General features: G+C 38.4%; 1 long non-coding RNA gene across 7 annotated transcripts; it reads left to right on the forward strand.

Moving 5' to 3' along the window:
- Positions 5354–14231, forward strand: LOC109849439. 7 transcript variants are annotated; one of them, XR_002249113.1, is made up of 9 exons: positions 5354–5541; positions 5632–5754; positions 6829–6886; positions 7047–7123; positions 7241–7343; positions 9227–9340; positions 9669–10061; positions 13608–13681; positions 13768–14231. It is a non-coding gene; the product is annotated as an uncharacterized LOC109849439 (long non-coding RNA). The 7 variants fall into 7 exon arrangements; XR_002249181.1 differs by having other exon boundaries at positions 5355–5541; positions 9669–9718; positions 9971–10061; positions 13608–14231; XR_002249170.1 differs by having other exon boundaries at positions 5356–5541; positions 9669–9718; positions 9977–10061; positions 13608–14231.

Consider the following 14553-nt stretch of genomic DNA (forward strand, 5'->3'; position numbering starts at 1 on the left):
CCTCGTCGCCGGCGGAGGTAGGTTTCCACCCCCAATTAACAATCTCCCACTTGGAGACCAAACCGACGTTAACAGATTATCCCATCAGGCTCCTCTCCTGTGTGGCTCCGCCCTCATTATCTTATGCATGAAGGCCAACTGAAGTTGCGCACAACTCCAGTTTCTGAACGGTCACCGTCTTTGTTAACATGTCTGCTGGATTCTTACTTCCTGGAATCTTTTCCAGTTTCAACACGTCATCTTCCAACAGGGATCTGATGAAGTGGTACCGAAGCGCAATATGCTTCGTTCTAGAATGAAATGCTGAATTCTTCGCCAAGTGTATCGCACTCTGACTATCACTGTGCAAAACATTCTTCTCCTGTCTTTACTGGCTTCAGTCACTGCAACGTACTCAGCTTCTGTAGTGGATAGGGTAACAATCTTCTGTACCTGTGACATCCAACTAACAGCTGTAGTTCCAACGGTGAATACATAGCCGGTGGTACTTCTTCGGTGATCAACTTCGCCGCCGAAGTCTGCATCTACGTACCCTTGTACTTCTACCTCTCCCTTACCAAAGTGCAAACACTTCTGTGTGGTGCCTCGTAGATATCTCAGAATCCACTTGACCGCTTCCCAATGAGCTTTTCCTGGATTCGACATAAACCGGCTGACCACTCCCACTGCATGGCCAATGTCTGGTCTCGTACAGACCATTGCGTACATCAAACTTCCGATAGCTGAGGCGTAAGGTACCTGAGCCATGCTCTCTTTCTCTTCTTCTGACTGAGGAGACTGATCCTTCGATAGACGAAAATGGCTAGCCAAGGGTGTGCTCACAGGCTTGGCGTCGCCCATGTTGAATCTCTGCAAAACACGGTTGATGTACTCCGTCTGAGATAACTGCAAGAGACCTCTCTTCTTATCTCTCGTGATTTGCATTCCAAGGATCTTCTTCGCTGGACCCAAGTCCTTCATGTCAAACTCCTTTGACAGCTGCTGCTTCAAACTCTTGATATCTTTCATATCTGCTCCTGCAACCAACATATCATCAACATACAGCAGTAGGATGATATAGCTGGACTGATATCTTTTGAAGTAGCAACAGTGGTCGGCGTTACACTTCTGGAAACCTTCCTTGTGCATAAAGCCGTCAAACTTTCTGTACCACTGCCTTGGGGCTTGTTTCAGGCCATACAAGCTCTTCTTGAGTCTGCACACCAGGTTCTTCTTTTTTTCTTCTGAGAAACCTTCTGGCTGGTGCATGTATATCTCCTCTTCTAGATCTCCGTGAAGAAACGCCGTCTTCACGTCTAACTGCTCGAGATGAAGATCTTCAATTGCTACAATACTCATCACAGTCCTGATAGTATTTAGCTTCACCACGGGAGCGAAAATATCGGTGTAGTCAATTCCTTCCTTCTGCTGGAAACCTTTGACAACTAGCCGGGCTTTATATCTTCTGGAACCATCCTGCTCCTCTTTCACTCGGTACACCCATTTGTTGTGGAGTGCCTTCTTACCCGTGGGTAACTCAACTAGTTCCCACGTCTGGTTTGATATGAGAGACTTCATCTCATCTTTCATTGCAAGCTCCCACTTGCTCGCATCTCCACACTGACAAGCTTCATCAAAGCTTTCAGGCTCCCCACCATCTGTCAACAACAGATAGTTCATGTATCTCCTGTTGGGTACAGGAGGACGAGAAGATCTTCTTAATATCGGAGCTGGTGCGTCGGGCTCCTGCGCACCATCTTGTCCAACAGGCTCTTCTTGCTGAGGACCCTCTGCATTGGGTTCTTCCGAGAGGTTACTCGGGACATCATCTGCATCTATAAATGTGGACTCGCTCTCTGAGTCGTCAGTCTTGTGCATGTCCTTGTACATCACCTTCTCGTTGAATATCACATCTCTGCTCCGGATCACCTTCTTGTTTTCGTTGTCCCAAATGCGGTAGCCGAACTCATCTTCACCATAGCCGATGAAAGTGCATTTCTTTGACTTGGGATCAAGCTTATTCCTGCCTTGATCACTAATATGCACGTAAGCTACACAACCGAAAACTTTAAGATGTGAGAGTTTTACCTCCTTTCCGCACCATACCTCCTCTGGTATTCTGTGCTCCAATGGAACCGATGGACCTCGGTTGATCAAGTAAGCTGCTGTGTTGACCGCTTCTGCCCAGAACTGCTTCGGTAGGCCTGATTGTACTCGAATGCTTCTGGCTCTCTCTGTCAACGTTCGGTTCATCCGCTCAGCTACACCATTTTGCTGAGGCGTGCCGGGCACGGTTCTCTCCATTCTGATCCCGTGCTCATAGCAGAACTTCTTGAATCCGGTGTCTTCATACTCACCGCCATTGTCGGTCCTGAGCTTCTTTATTCTCAGACCGGTCTCATTCTCGACCATGGCTTTCCATCTTCTGAAAGCCTCAAACACTTCTGACTTATGTTTCAGAAAGTAGACCCATACTTTCCGAGTGTGATCATCGATAAAAGTCACGAAGTAGTGTTTTCCACCAATGGACGCGGTGGTTGTTGGTCCCCAAACATCTGAGTGAACGAGCTCTAGCTTCTGCTTCCTGGGGGTTCTGCCACTTGTCTGAAAGCTGACTCTCTTCTGCTTTCCAAGTATACATTCTTCACACATATCCATCTCCACTGACTGCAGTCCTGGGAGTTTTCCCTTTGTGTGCATAATCTTCATCCCCTTTTCACTCATATGACCGAGTCTCTGGTGCCACAGCTTTGAAGTCTCATTGCCTGCTGCAACTGAGATCAAACAACGTGCACCTGCTGTCATATACAGGGTACCAGTCTTCTTGCCTCGGGCAATCGTCATTGCGCCCTTTGAGATCTTCCAATCACCTCCATGGAAGGTTGTGGTGTATCCTTCGCCAGCCAACTGGCCTACGGATATTAAATTCTTTCTCAGGTCGGGAATATGCCTGACATCCTTCAGCTCCCATACTGACCCGTTCAACTTAATTTTCACCACGCCTTTGCCCACTATAGCACACGGTTGATCATCACCAAGATATACGTATCCAAGTTTTCCGGGGGTATACTTCTCGAAGAATTCTTTCTGAGAAGTAGCGTGGAACGACGCTCCTGAATCTAACACCCAAGATTCCTCCTTGCTCTCCAAAGAGCATATCAATGCGTCGTCTCCTCCTGAAGTGGAAGTGACATTCACCTCTGCCTTCGCCTCCTTCTCTTTCTGTGCACTCTTGCACTGATTCTTGTAATGCCCGGTCTTTCCACAATTCCAACACTCGATAGCCTTCGAGCTGTTGCTTGGATTCCTTGATTTGGACCTCCTGTCCTTTGATCTACCTCTGAAGTTTGATTTTCCTCGTCCGTTTCCTCTGGTTGAATTTCTACCTCTTGACTCTGTATGCAATACTGAAGAGGTTGTAGCTTCACCAGTCTCTCGCCGTCGGATCTCCTCACTGAGAACCAAATCACGAACGTCGCCGAACTTCAACTTTTTCTTTCCCGACGAGCTACTCACAGCTGTGACTGTAGCGTTCCAACTCTCTGGTAGGGAAGACAACAATATCAACGCCCGAACTTCTTCATCAAACTCAATCTCAACTGAACTCAATTGGGTTGTAACCGTATTAAGTTCATTGAGGTGTTGTGCTACTGACGCGCCTTCCGCCATTTTCAGATTGAATAACCACCGCATCAAATGAACTTTGTTCGCGGCTGATGGCTTCTCATACATTTTTGAGAGTGCTGCCATAAGACCTGCCGTGGTCTTTCTGATACCAATTGTTGGGAATTTAACGCTGAAATCCCTAATGCAACGGAAACGTAGATAGAGAACAGTACACCAAGTTTTAACGAGGTTCGGCAACTGCCTACGTCCTCGGGAGCCACACAGATAATTTCTTATTAATCAAACAAGAAATTATAAATCAAGAGCAAATCCCTAAACTGAGATTTCTCAAATGAACACTGTTGCTACAGTGTTAATAATTAAAGGGAATAAACCCCTTTCAAATCTCACTTGAGAATAATTAAACAACCCACTTATAAAACCCTTCTTTAATTCTCTATTTCTCTCTCTTCTTTAATCCACTTCTTAATCTCTCCTCAAAACAATTTGAGAGCTGGAGATGAATGAAATCACTGCTGTGATTTAATTGGAAACGCGACTGCGTTTTGGGGCTTCGCCGCCAGAGAAATCGGAGAAGGGGGGGAGAGAAGGAGCACTGAAACCCTAGGGCCAAAGGGGGTTTTATAGCCTGGATTTGGTGGGCTGGCGACAGCCTGTCGCCAGCGCTCGAACGGACGCGAGCGTCGCCAATGACGTGGTCGTCGAGCTTCTGGACGCGATGGTCGGACCCCTGGACGCGATGGTCGGGGCGCTCAACGCGAGGGTCGCGTTCGCCGAGGGTCGCGTTCGTCCGAGGGTCGCGACTTCGACTGGGGTTTTGCCTGCGTCATTTCTGAGCTCATCGGAGCTCCTCGTCGCCGGCGGAGGTAGGTTTCCACCCCCAATTAACATCTACTAGATGTTGCTGATTATCTGGGAAGAGCTTCATCCGTCGTTAAGACTAGCTTCTCAAAGATTGGTGCATCGATCCGAAGACTCTGTTGGAGTAGGGCCTCTTCTAAAAACACTGTTGGAAGGTGTTGCGGTGACTGATAAGCAACTAAAAGAGGTGACTTATCCATCTTTTGCTCAGAGTATATTTGCTAAATTCTCATCTGTTAATATATATATGAAGCTACAAATTTACTGTTAACTATTCTTATTTCGCCTTTTTCTGATCCGGTGACTTAAAAACTTACAAAGATTCGACTTCTATTTACTCATCATATGACTGTATTGGTCAGTTCTTACTGCGGTTAATGTATTTTTCTGCGATCATGTGTTTCGTGTTTTAAGCTATTATCACGCGTTATCTGTGATCATCAAGGTATATTCATTTTAATTGGATTCTTGTTTCTTAAATAGACCTTTCATTACATTTCACTGATTGAGTCTCATCAATGTTATTTTTATTCAGCCTGGATATATGCTCTATGATCGCGTTCTTCGTCCTGCTGATCGAAGTAAGTTCTTTTGTTGAGTTGAGAAACTTTTATGTGGTTTGATAGTGTAGTTCTTGTTTTTTTTTCTTCCCCCATATTTATTAAGGTGTAAAAAAGGTAATGTTATGTTTACTAGTATTGGAACAGGAAAGGACAGGTGTATGTATTTATTCCTCTATACAAAAGGGAGAAACGAAGAATAACTGTTCATGCTACAGTAAATTGAATAGTGAATTACTGTAGCATTAACAGTGACACTTTGAATTTCAAAATTTAAAAAACTCAAATCCACAAATCCCACCACATTCTCACTCTTTCACCGTACTCCCCCCTCAACAAAAGCCACAAATCTTCCAATAAAAATAAAAAATAAAAAACTCATTTCCTCTCCTCTCCCCCTCCCCTCCCTCTCTCTCCCTCCCTCGCGACAACGATGTCCGCTGAGAGACCGCTGCCCCCTTTCATCGCCGCTCAGCTGTGCGAACTCCTCAACAACTCTCCTCTCCCACTCAAGGTAACAGCCCCCTAAACCCTAATCCTCGCCTAACCATAAACCCTAGCTTCATCCTCCTCCTCCTCTCTCTCTCTCTCAAATTCATCTCAGGTCGATCAAATCTGGTCAGGCTGTAGAAATTCCCACTGAAATCAAGTCTGGTCAGTTAAGCGTGTGGGGGATTTGGATGATGAGAGTTTAAAATTTGAGACGGATACCATTTTATCGAGGAAGGTAATATCTTTCTATCCCTAAAATCAAGTAATTTTTCTCTATCCCGACCTAAAAACCAAATGAAATTATTTTTCAGTTATGCATGATTATTTGTTTTGGTTTTTGAAACCCTAGGTTGATCATTTGGATTTGGGACTTTTTGATTGGTTGATTGATTGGGAATTTCGTTGTAGATTGTTGATAATCTTTTGAAAATGTATTTTATTTAGAAGTAGGCAAATTTGTGTTCTTGATCTGAGATATAATGGGATTGTTATAAGTTAGTGAGAATTGAATGGAAAGATTTTTAGATCCTAACCTCAATTATTTAATTAATTATCCCTTTAAGCCTGCAATAATCCAAGACTCTGTTTAAGCTTGCAATAGTTTTATTTCAGGTTTTGAAGAGGATCTCATTTTGAAGATCAGAGGTGCAATCTCCTTTGGGTTTTAAGTTCTTTGATTTTTTACATTTTTTTTCAACCCAAATAATCCTAATTTCTTATTCTATCTAAAACATCCCAAATTATTTCTTAGGGGTTGAGCTTCTTTGCTGATCTAGGGATGCTCGCTGCTTTGAATGACCAGGCATTGGAGATTCTCTCTTGCTCTTGGAGACTCCCATCACCGAAATCCTGTCGTCAAAGCCCGACTCCAAAAGCATGCACGAAATCTTAAACACCCAACTCTGGCGAGTCCTTTTGAAATCTAAATTTGGATCTGAGTAAAAATTTTCATTAACATTGAATGGTTTTCATTTAAACTATGAGAATACAAATTTATTTTATCTAGAATTTTGTCAATATTTGTCGTTGTGGATTTGATGTTGGTTTGAGGAAAAATAAATGAGTTTTGATTTTGTCAATATTATTATTATTATTTATTTGTATATTATAGTGATGCATCTTATTTGGTCTATTAGGATATTGGAGAAAGTAATAATGGTTGGGTAAACACTTACCATTCTATAAGGTTTTCTTTTTGTGGTGGTAAACACTTACCATTCTATAATTTTGGTAATTCATAATTCACAAACTATGACCAATATTTACCTAAAAGATAAAATTGGGCTAACTTAACATTTCTATTCTACAGCATTGTCGTTGGGAAATTGAACATTTGTGGGTGGACATCAATCACGCTAACATAAAAGGTACTTACTGTATGTCATTTTTACATGCTTGCACCTAATTATGTTTTGAGGCCATCTATACATATATTGCATATAGACTATGCATATTCAGTTTATGTGTTAAAACTAAATAATATATGTTATCATGACGATATCGATACAATTTCATTCACGATTACAGGAAATATACCCATTAGAACTAATTGCAAATGGACAAAAGAGTTCTCCTAAAAGATCACTGAAGTTGAAAGATGAAAGGTAAGATTTAGTACGGACATTGTAGGAATATATATAAATAACGCAACTTCATTCTATTAAATTATCGTCACAATACTAAAGTCTATATCTATGTTTGCTTATGATCACGAGCTTCAGGGGTCATTAATGCAGTAAGATGAGAATTACTGTTCACAATCTCTCAAGGATATCCCATTTATGTGATCATGTCATCTGAGAATGTGCCTTCAACTATCAACAGGTGAACACAAATAAAAAAAAATCCTTAAAATTCTCATAAATTTGTTAGGATTTAAATAAATTTTTAGTTATGAAGTATGATTGAGATGCTTATGCTTATGCTTATGCTTATGTATCTTTATTGTTTGATATATGAAGGGAAAAAAACTGATTCAGATGGGTTGACCACGATAATTGTGTTTGGGCCTCTATTTTCTTTTCATTTATGAGTATATTTTAAGTTCCATCTCCAGTCAAAAATATGTGCTCAGATCTGAATATTTCCTCTAAAGTAATGAAGTATTGATATGTGCTCAGATTTGAAGATTTCCTCTGTCAAAATTTTATTCATTTTATATTAATTTCTCTTTAACATTGATAATGGATATTTGAAAAGACACATTAATAAAGAGATTATTATACATTAATCTTTTCTTCTTTCTGAAAATAATGAGAAACTTTCATAGTTCAAAATATCCATGTCATTTCACATAAATAGAAACCTACAATGATGCATAATAATAATACAAAGGGACTAGAAAAAAACACTACTTTACAGCAACACGCTCAACTTGAGTAAACATTGCCTCTGTTTCAAACAAGAATCAAGTATTCCTCTGGCTCATACTGATACAAAGATTAATTAGTAAACAGTTTGTGGCTCAAACTCAGCAAAAGCAAAATCAACAGACCCAGACTCAACTGGGGGCATTAAGTAAGCAGCCAAGAGCTCAGAGACCAACACAGCAATAAGAGGGACTCTCTTCAAGTTCTTCACAAGATCTTTTAGTAGTTAGTGTTAATAATTTTGCTTCTTCCATTCTTTAATATGAATGTATGATAGCTTACCAAAGCTTTTGCTATATATTTGTCAATTATTAAAATATATTAACATTTTACTTTTGGTATTCTGTTTAAGATAAGGCTGATTAATGGAATCATTGATAGCTTAGGGCAATGAAATCATATTTTGTATATTGCTACTGATGACAACATGTGCAAATTTCTAGGAGACAATAAGCTAATGTTGTATTGTACATTAGCTTTATCATAACTTTAAATCTTCTAGATTATATTTTTATTTTCTCTTGGCTCGATAAATTTAATAATGCATAATTCATTCTATTAATCCCATTTCTTTCTTAGATCCTGTGATCGAAGTAGTCATATTCCTAAATGAATTGAAGGAATAGTCTTATTTGGGTGTACGGATGACACACTCAACACTCTTAAACCCTATGTAGTAGTAAACAAATTTGAAGAATTAATTCTGAAGAGATCAATCTTTATTTTTGAACTCGAAAAGATAAGGAAAGGTCAAAGCTAATTTAAGAGGGCCATTTTGTTAATGTTTTCTTTGTGATGGAATTGTCTTAGTGTTAAATATGCAATATTCATTCTTACTAAGAATTTTTCCTGTGTTCTCATATTGAGCATAAATATTTTGTAGCAGAATTATTTTATGGATTTGAGCTTAGAGTAAAATGCAGATCTACTATACTTGGTCATAGCCGATGATGTTGTTGGCAATATTTAATGTGGGTTAAATTTAAAGTGAGAGGAAGAAGAAATTATATTGTTAACATATGGGAAAGGAATGATCTTAGTATGGGAAAGAAATGATTTATGAATGCCAACGCAATTGAAGCCATCCTTTTGTTTTGAAATGCATTTGTGACATCTCAACTAAAGAGAACTATGGCAATCTCAATCACATTATGATTTCTTTCTCCAATTTCCTCTCGGAAGCAAGTCTTCATGTGATCAACTATTGCATTTCTTTGCTAACAGATTATTACCTGCATACTGATTTTCAGTAAAATAGTTTTTTATATTAATTTTTGTATTGTTTTATGCCTATATTTTGTATGCTCCTGTACTACCTGTTTTTGTTTTTCTGTTCAGATTCCTCTGAGCTCTGTCACTTCGATTATTGATGGCTTGAAGAAACTATATATTGAAAAATTAAAGTCATTGGAAGTTACCTATCAATTTAATGATTTTGCTTCTCCTTTGCTGGTGAGTTATGCAATACATATATTCCTCTTATCATGGGCAAACATCTTATAAGTTTCATTTCATTTTAAAAATCAGTCGTTAAGCGCTTTAGGGGGTTGTAATTGGTGGTTTTTATAAGTGAATACAAGCATAACAGCATTTGGGTCAATATTCTACAGGGAAGACAACATTTATAAAGCATTTGCTAAGATCTAGCTACCCAAGTTTGTTGGATTTTCTATCTAATTAAATTTTTTTCCTGCTTATTTTGAAGGATGGGCTTGCGAGAGAGGGGGATGTCATATTAATAGATATTGTCTAACTAACCAAATTTCACTATTTTATGCAGGGACTCATAGAGGACTGGAGCCCACAACCGATAGATTTATTGTGGTCATGGTAATGCTTTTAGTTTGTGTTCCTATTAGTGGTAGTCCTAATTTTTTGTCCAAGTAAGTTATACATTCAATCAGATAGATCTTTTTTGTGATTGATGAAATTATACAGATTCTTTTAATGCGATTATATTTTTTATTTTCATTACATCACAAAAATAGTAAAATTTACTTGAGAAGGATATCTAGAAGAGCATTATTTCCATATTTCATTTTGATATATTTTATTTTAGAGATTACAATAATTTTTTGGCAGAAACAGAAAATAGAAGGAGATAAATAGGACAGATGATAGTGCACAGGAAAGGAAGTGATAAGTATAAACAAACATGGTCTATTTTTCGAAGGTATTTCCTCTTTTAAAATTGGTTGTTTTTCGAAGGCATTCGTATCTGGATTTTATAAACTGATATGTGTGCCATAATTTTATATTTTTTGCCATAATTTATGTGCTAATTTAATTATGATACGAATGTTATTTCTTTTTTTGTTGGCCAGGTTTCGGTTTTTAGGCTTCATGGTCTTCTCATCAATCTAGCAACATCCTTCTCAAATCATGTTTATGTTGTTTTCTAAGTATAAGTTGAAATTAGAATGAATCGAATATTTAGCTGCCCATGGTTTCTCAAATCATGTTCATGGTTTTTTACTATTCTTGGCAATATGTCACAATAAACATGGATGCCTATCAGCACAAGAGAATAATTTATAGCAACTTTATGTACGTGTCATATGGGAAATTTGTTTATACATAAAGTTTAATATGCTTTATAATTTTAATTGTACAATAATAATATGTAATTAAAAATAAGAGGAGGGGTGTTCCAAGTGCAATGGTAGAAAAGAGGCGAGGGCCGTGCTTGGCACGGGGTACATACTAGTGTATTGTATATTACATCCATTGAGCAAATGAGAAAGAAATTGAACGCAGGATCTTTACCTTAGGGGTGGCAGTTTTTGACCCGACCCATCAACCCGACCCGACCCGACCCGTTTATATTGGGTATGAGTCAAGTTATATGGGTTGGGTCATAAACGGGTCAACCCAAATTGACCCATTTATTAGATGGGTAAGTTAGGGTTGACCCGCCTGACCCGTGTAACACAAAGCTCACCCGCGATTGAAAATTCGGGCCGTCCCATTCCTTTCTACGGAGAAAATAAAGGAAATCTAGGGTTCAACCCGTCCTCTCTTCGTCTCTCATAAATGAAACCCTAGATTTCCCATCTGCGTGCGGCGTACGCGAGCGGGCGAGCGGCAGCGAGGCGAGCCGGCGGCGATAGGCCGAGAGAGTGTGACGGCGAGCCGGCACGGCGTTTCATCAAAAGTGACGAACGAGTGACGGCGAAGCGATACGAGCTGGCGACAACGGGAGCCTCATCCTCTCTGTAGTTCTCATCTCTCTAAGCTTCATCAAAATTTAGGTTCTTTCACATTTGCTCAACGTTTCTTTAAATTAAATTGAGAAGACGTGAAGGAGCTTGAGACTCCTGTGTCAATTAGAATTCATGTAAAGGGATTTCATTTTAGTTTTTTTTTCCCCTGAACTAGTTAAACTTACTGTTAGAGTGACACAAATTATCTTATTAATTTGTACATACAATACATAAATCTTTGCCACCCTTTTACTGCTGATGGCGGACTGTGAATTAGTACTGGTTTTTAATATCCTAATTAGATTTATTTCTTATAGATTGTTATAAGAATTATAAGTGTCATTTTCCTTGGACAGAATACTAGGACAAGACAGTGCTCAGTTCTCTTCAGCTCCAATGTTGCTACCTCAAATGTTGCTATTAAACTGAGCAGGGATTACCTCAAATGTTTCATTTTGACATTGAGGACTTAATAGATGTGATCACATAGAGTTTTCATTAATTTAGAAGATGTGAAATATCCATTTCTGAAGCATGTAAAAGCTATTAGAACATCACTTTGTTCTGTCATTGAGGAATGAGTCATACTCGTCATGGAAATGGTTACATGTACATACATACATTATTGCCCTTTTTTTAAAGGAAGCTAATTGCAAAGGAGAATATATAATCTGGCAAAGGTAAGTATGCGCTAATGCCCATGGCCTTTTATGGTAACTACTTTATAGTCTTCAGACCAAATCAACTTACTGCTGAAGTGTTTAGGAGTCATTAGCGACAATCCATTCTGGCAAGAAAGAGACTAAGCTAGCTAAAGGGACCTTAATGTGATTTTACTAAGGACTCAAAATTACTAGAATGGCTATATTCTAATTATACCATCTCCAATTTCAAGTGCCTTTCAAGAGTATATGGTACACTCTACAGTTTTAGCTACTTGCTCCATGACCATGGGTTGGATTAATGTTTCCGTAGAAGGTAAAATTGCTGACTTGCATGTATACAGTCCTTATTTTTGTTGCTAGGTCTCCATCTTTGGATGAGATATCGATCCAACACATGCTATATTTTTGTTTATCTAAGTGAATTTATTTACAACCTTTGTAATGTAATGTGACTTTAGAACAGCTAGTGTCATGAAATAGTTAACTACTTGTGTGGATATTTAGACAAAGATGCATTATACAGATAACTGAATTTGTGTTATCTGTTGAATTTTATTTAATTTTATGAATCTTATGTAGTTTTGTAATTTTCATTACAGTTAATGGAGTCTAATTCTACCCATAATTCTATAGCGGATAATGTAGAAGCAGATTCATCTAATGAAGACTTAGAAGACATGTCAGAACACAAAAGAGAGACTTAATTACGCAAATAGCAGCTGTCAAATACTACTACCAATACACAGACCATGAAGAGTGTATATGCACGTACAAACACTAAGGGAGTATCAATACATTTACAAAACTGTCTGGATAGTGATCCCTTTACCATGATTTTAGCCAAGATCAAGCACTTAGTTTACTTTCTTCCCCTTAGAATAGCTGGGGCAGACCGTCGATCGAAAACTGAAGGGCTGCCATAAAAGGCAGAGGCAAAAGACTTGTTTTTGTTAGCAGACCAAGAGGTTGATTCACTTTGATTACTGTTCACTGAACTTCTACCTTCTATAATTGTAATAGATCAAAAGATGAAAGGAACTGAATAAGAAATAATGACTTGACAAGATTGATAAGCAAAAGGTAAAGAAAAGTTCAACTACAAAAAAATTTAAAAAGGGTTAGTTGTGCTTCAATTCCTTAAAGTCTGATATGCTGAAATTTAAATTTGCCCAAGAAAACTAACCCAAAGTTTAACCATTTTTAACTTTAATATCTCCTGTTAAATTAGTGTTTAGAATTTTGTGTTGGCAGTGAGTATCATTTAACACGGGGTACTGTTTCTGCAACATTTTAATGTCAAATTTAAGACATCTGTGTTTGAAAAAATGAAGCAATGAATTAATGTCTTTCAACTTCAATGATTTTAGGGTTAAATGGCAGGAGGAGGACGAAAGGGATTTGGGGATTTCTTTCCTAAAGGGTGATGATCACATGGTGCATTTTAAACAGATATTTGTTTTCTTCTGCGGATAGAGATATGAATACATATATTTTCCTGATATTGAAATTCTGAATGGAGTGGTATGAATTAATAGTTGTATCTATTAAAATATGGGTGTAAAGTTGAACTTAGGAGGGCAATTTTCTGTCACAAATCCTGAATCTTTTCTTACAAGATGCATAGGCACATGATGGTTGGACTTAGGACTAGGGAGAATCCCGTCTCACTACAAAGTCTTGATTCCCAAATAGATATGATTAGTTGAGCTTTCTCATAGTAATCTTCCTTATGAATGTTAACAACAAATAGTAGCAGGGTGAAACACTCAATTACAAAAATAATGATCAAAGGTGTACATCACAAATGATGGCATTTTGTTTTAATATGTTTTAATATGTTTCCTTGGACAGGAGTGATAGCTTTTGTTTTTCAAGGTCAGATCGGCATTTTGGTATCTGTCCGCTGATCGTGTTTGCTATTTCAGGTCTATGTCATGCTTGTGAGTTTTAGATGCCACTTTCGTTCACCCACCTCCTGAATGCTGCAATTTGGGAAAACCTTGTATTTTAGGAATGTCCGAGAGATCTCGCTGATATGCGGCGAAGCCGATAGCATTGTTTTACGAATCAAGAGTACGTGTCGGCAACGAACAAAGTCTGTGAAAGGATTGGAGTCACTGAAACCTGCACAGAGGAATGCACAGAGGAAGGACTGCATAACCAAGTTCTTCGAAAAGGCTGTAAAAAACTCAGTCTTGATGTTGTTGGTTTTGTTGCCTTCTGAAAGCATTGTTTTATTTGCTGCTGCTTTGTTGGAACTTGTAACTCAAGTTTGCATTGTTTTATTTTTTCATGAGAAGCAGTATTGTAGTTCTGCACCTTATAGTCTCTGCCTTTTTATTTAGCTACTCCCGAATCTTCCCTTTTGGTGATCTTATTTTCCTGTATCAGAATTTCCTCACCGCTTCCAGGGTTTCTCTGCAACAATGTAAAAACTTTAGATTCATCATATAGTTTGTGTTCTTTCTTTTTTAACTTGTAAAAAGTTTTGAATTATAGTGAATTAATGCTCTTTTTACAGTATGGTTTATGCCTCTGCAATTATTATACGGGTCGGGTCAAATTTTATATGGGTCGGGTCGGGTCGGGTCGACCCATTTGCCACCCCTACTTTACCTTGCTTGATGTGCTTCAGATGCGTCAAGCAATATTTCAGTTCTACTTGATTGTGCCTCCGCATAACAAAAGGAATGTATTGTATACAAAAGTGATCTCCTTCCTTCCTGTATCATTTTCTAGAGAGGAAGATTTTTTATGATTATGATTAAATAAAGAAATGTACGTAAATGTCACAAGA

This window comes from Asparagus officinalis, chromosome 1 (genome assembly GCF_001876935.1).
Source record: "Asparagus officinalis chromosome 1, Aspof.V1, whole genome shotgun sequence".
Taxonomy (NCBI): Eukaryota; Viridiplantae; Streptophyta; class Magnoliopsida; order Asparagales; family Asparagaceae; genus Asparagus; species Asparagus officinalis.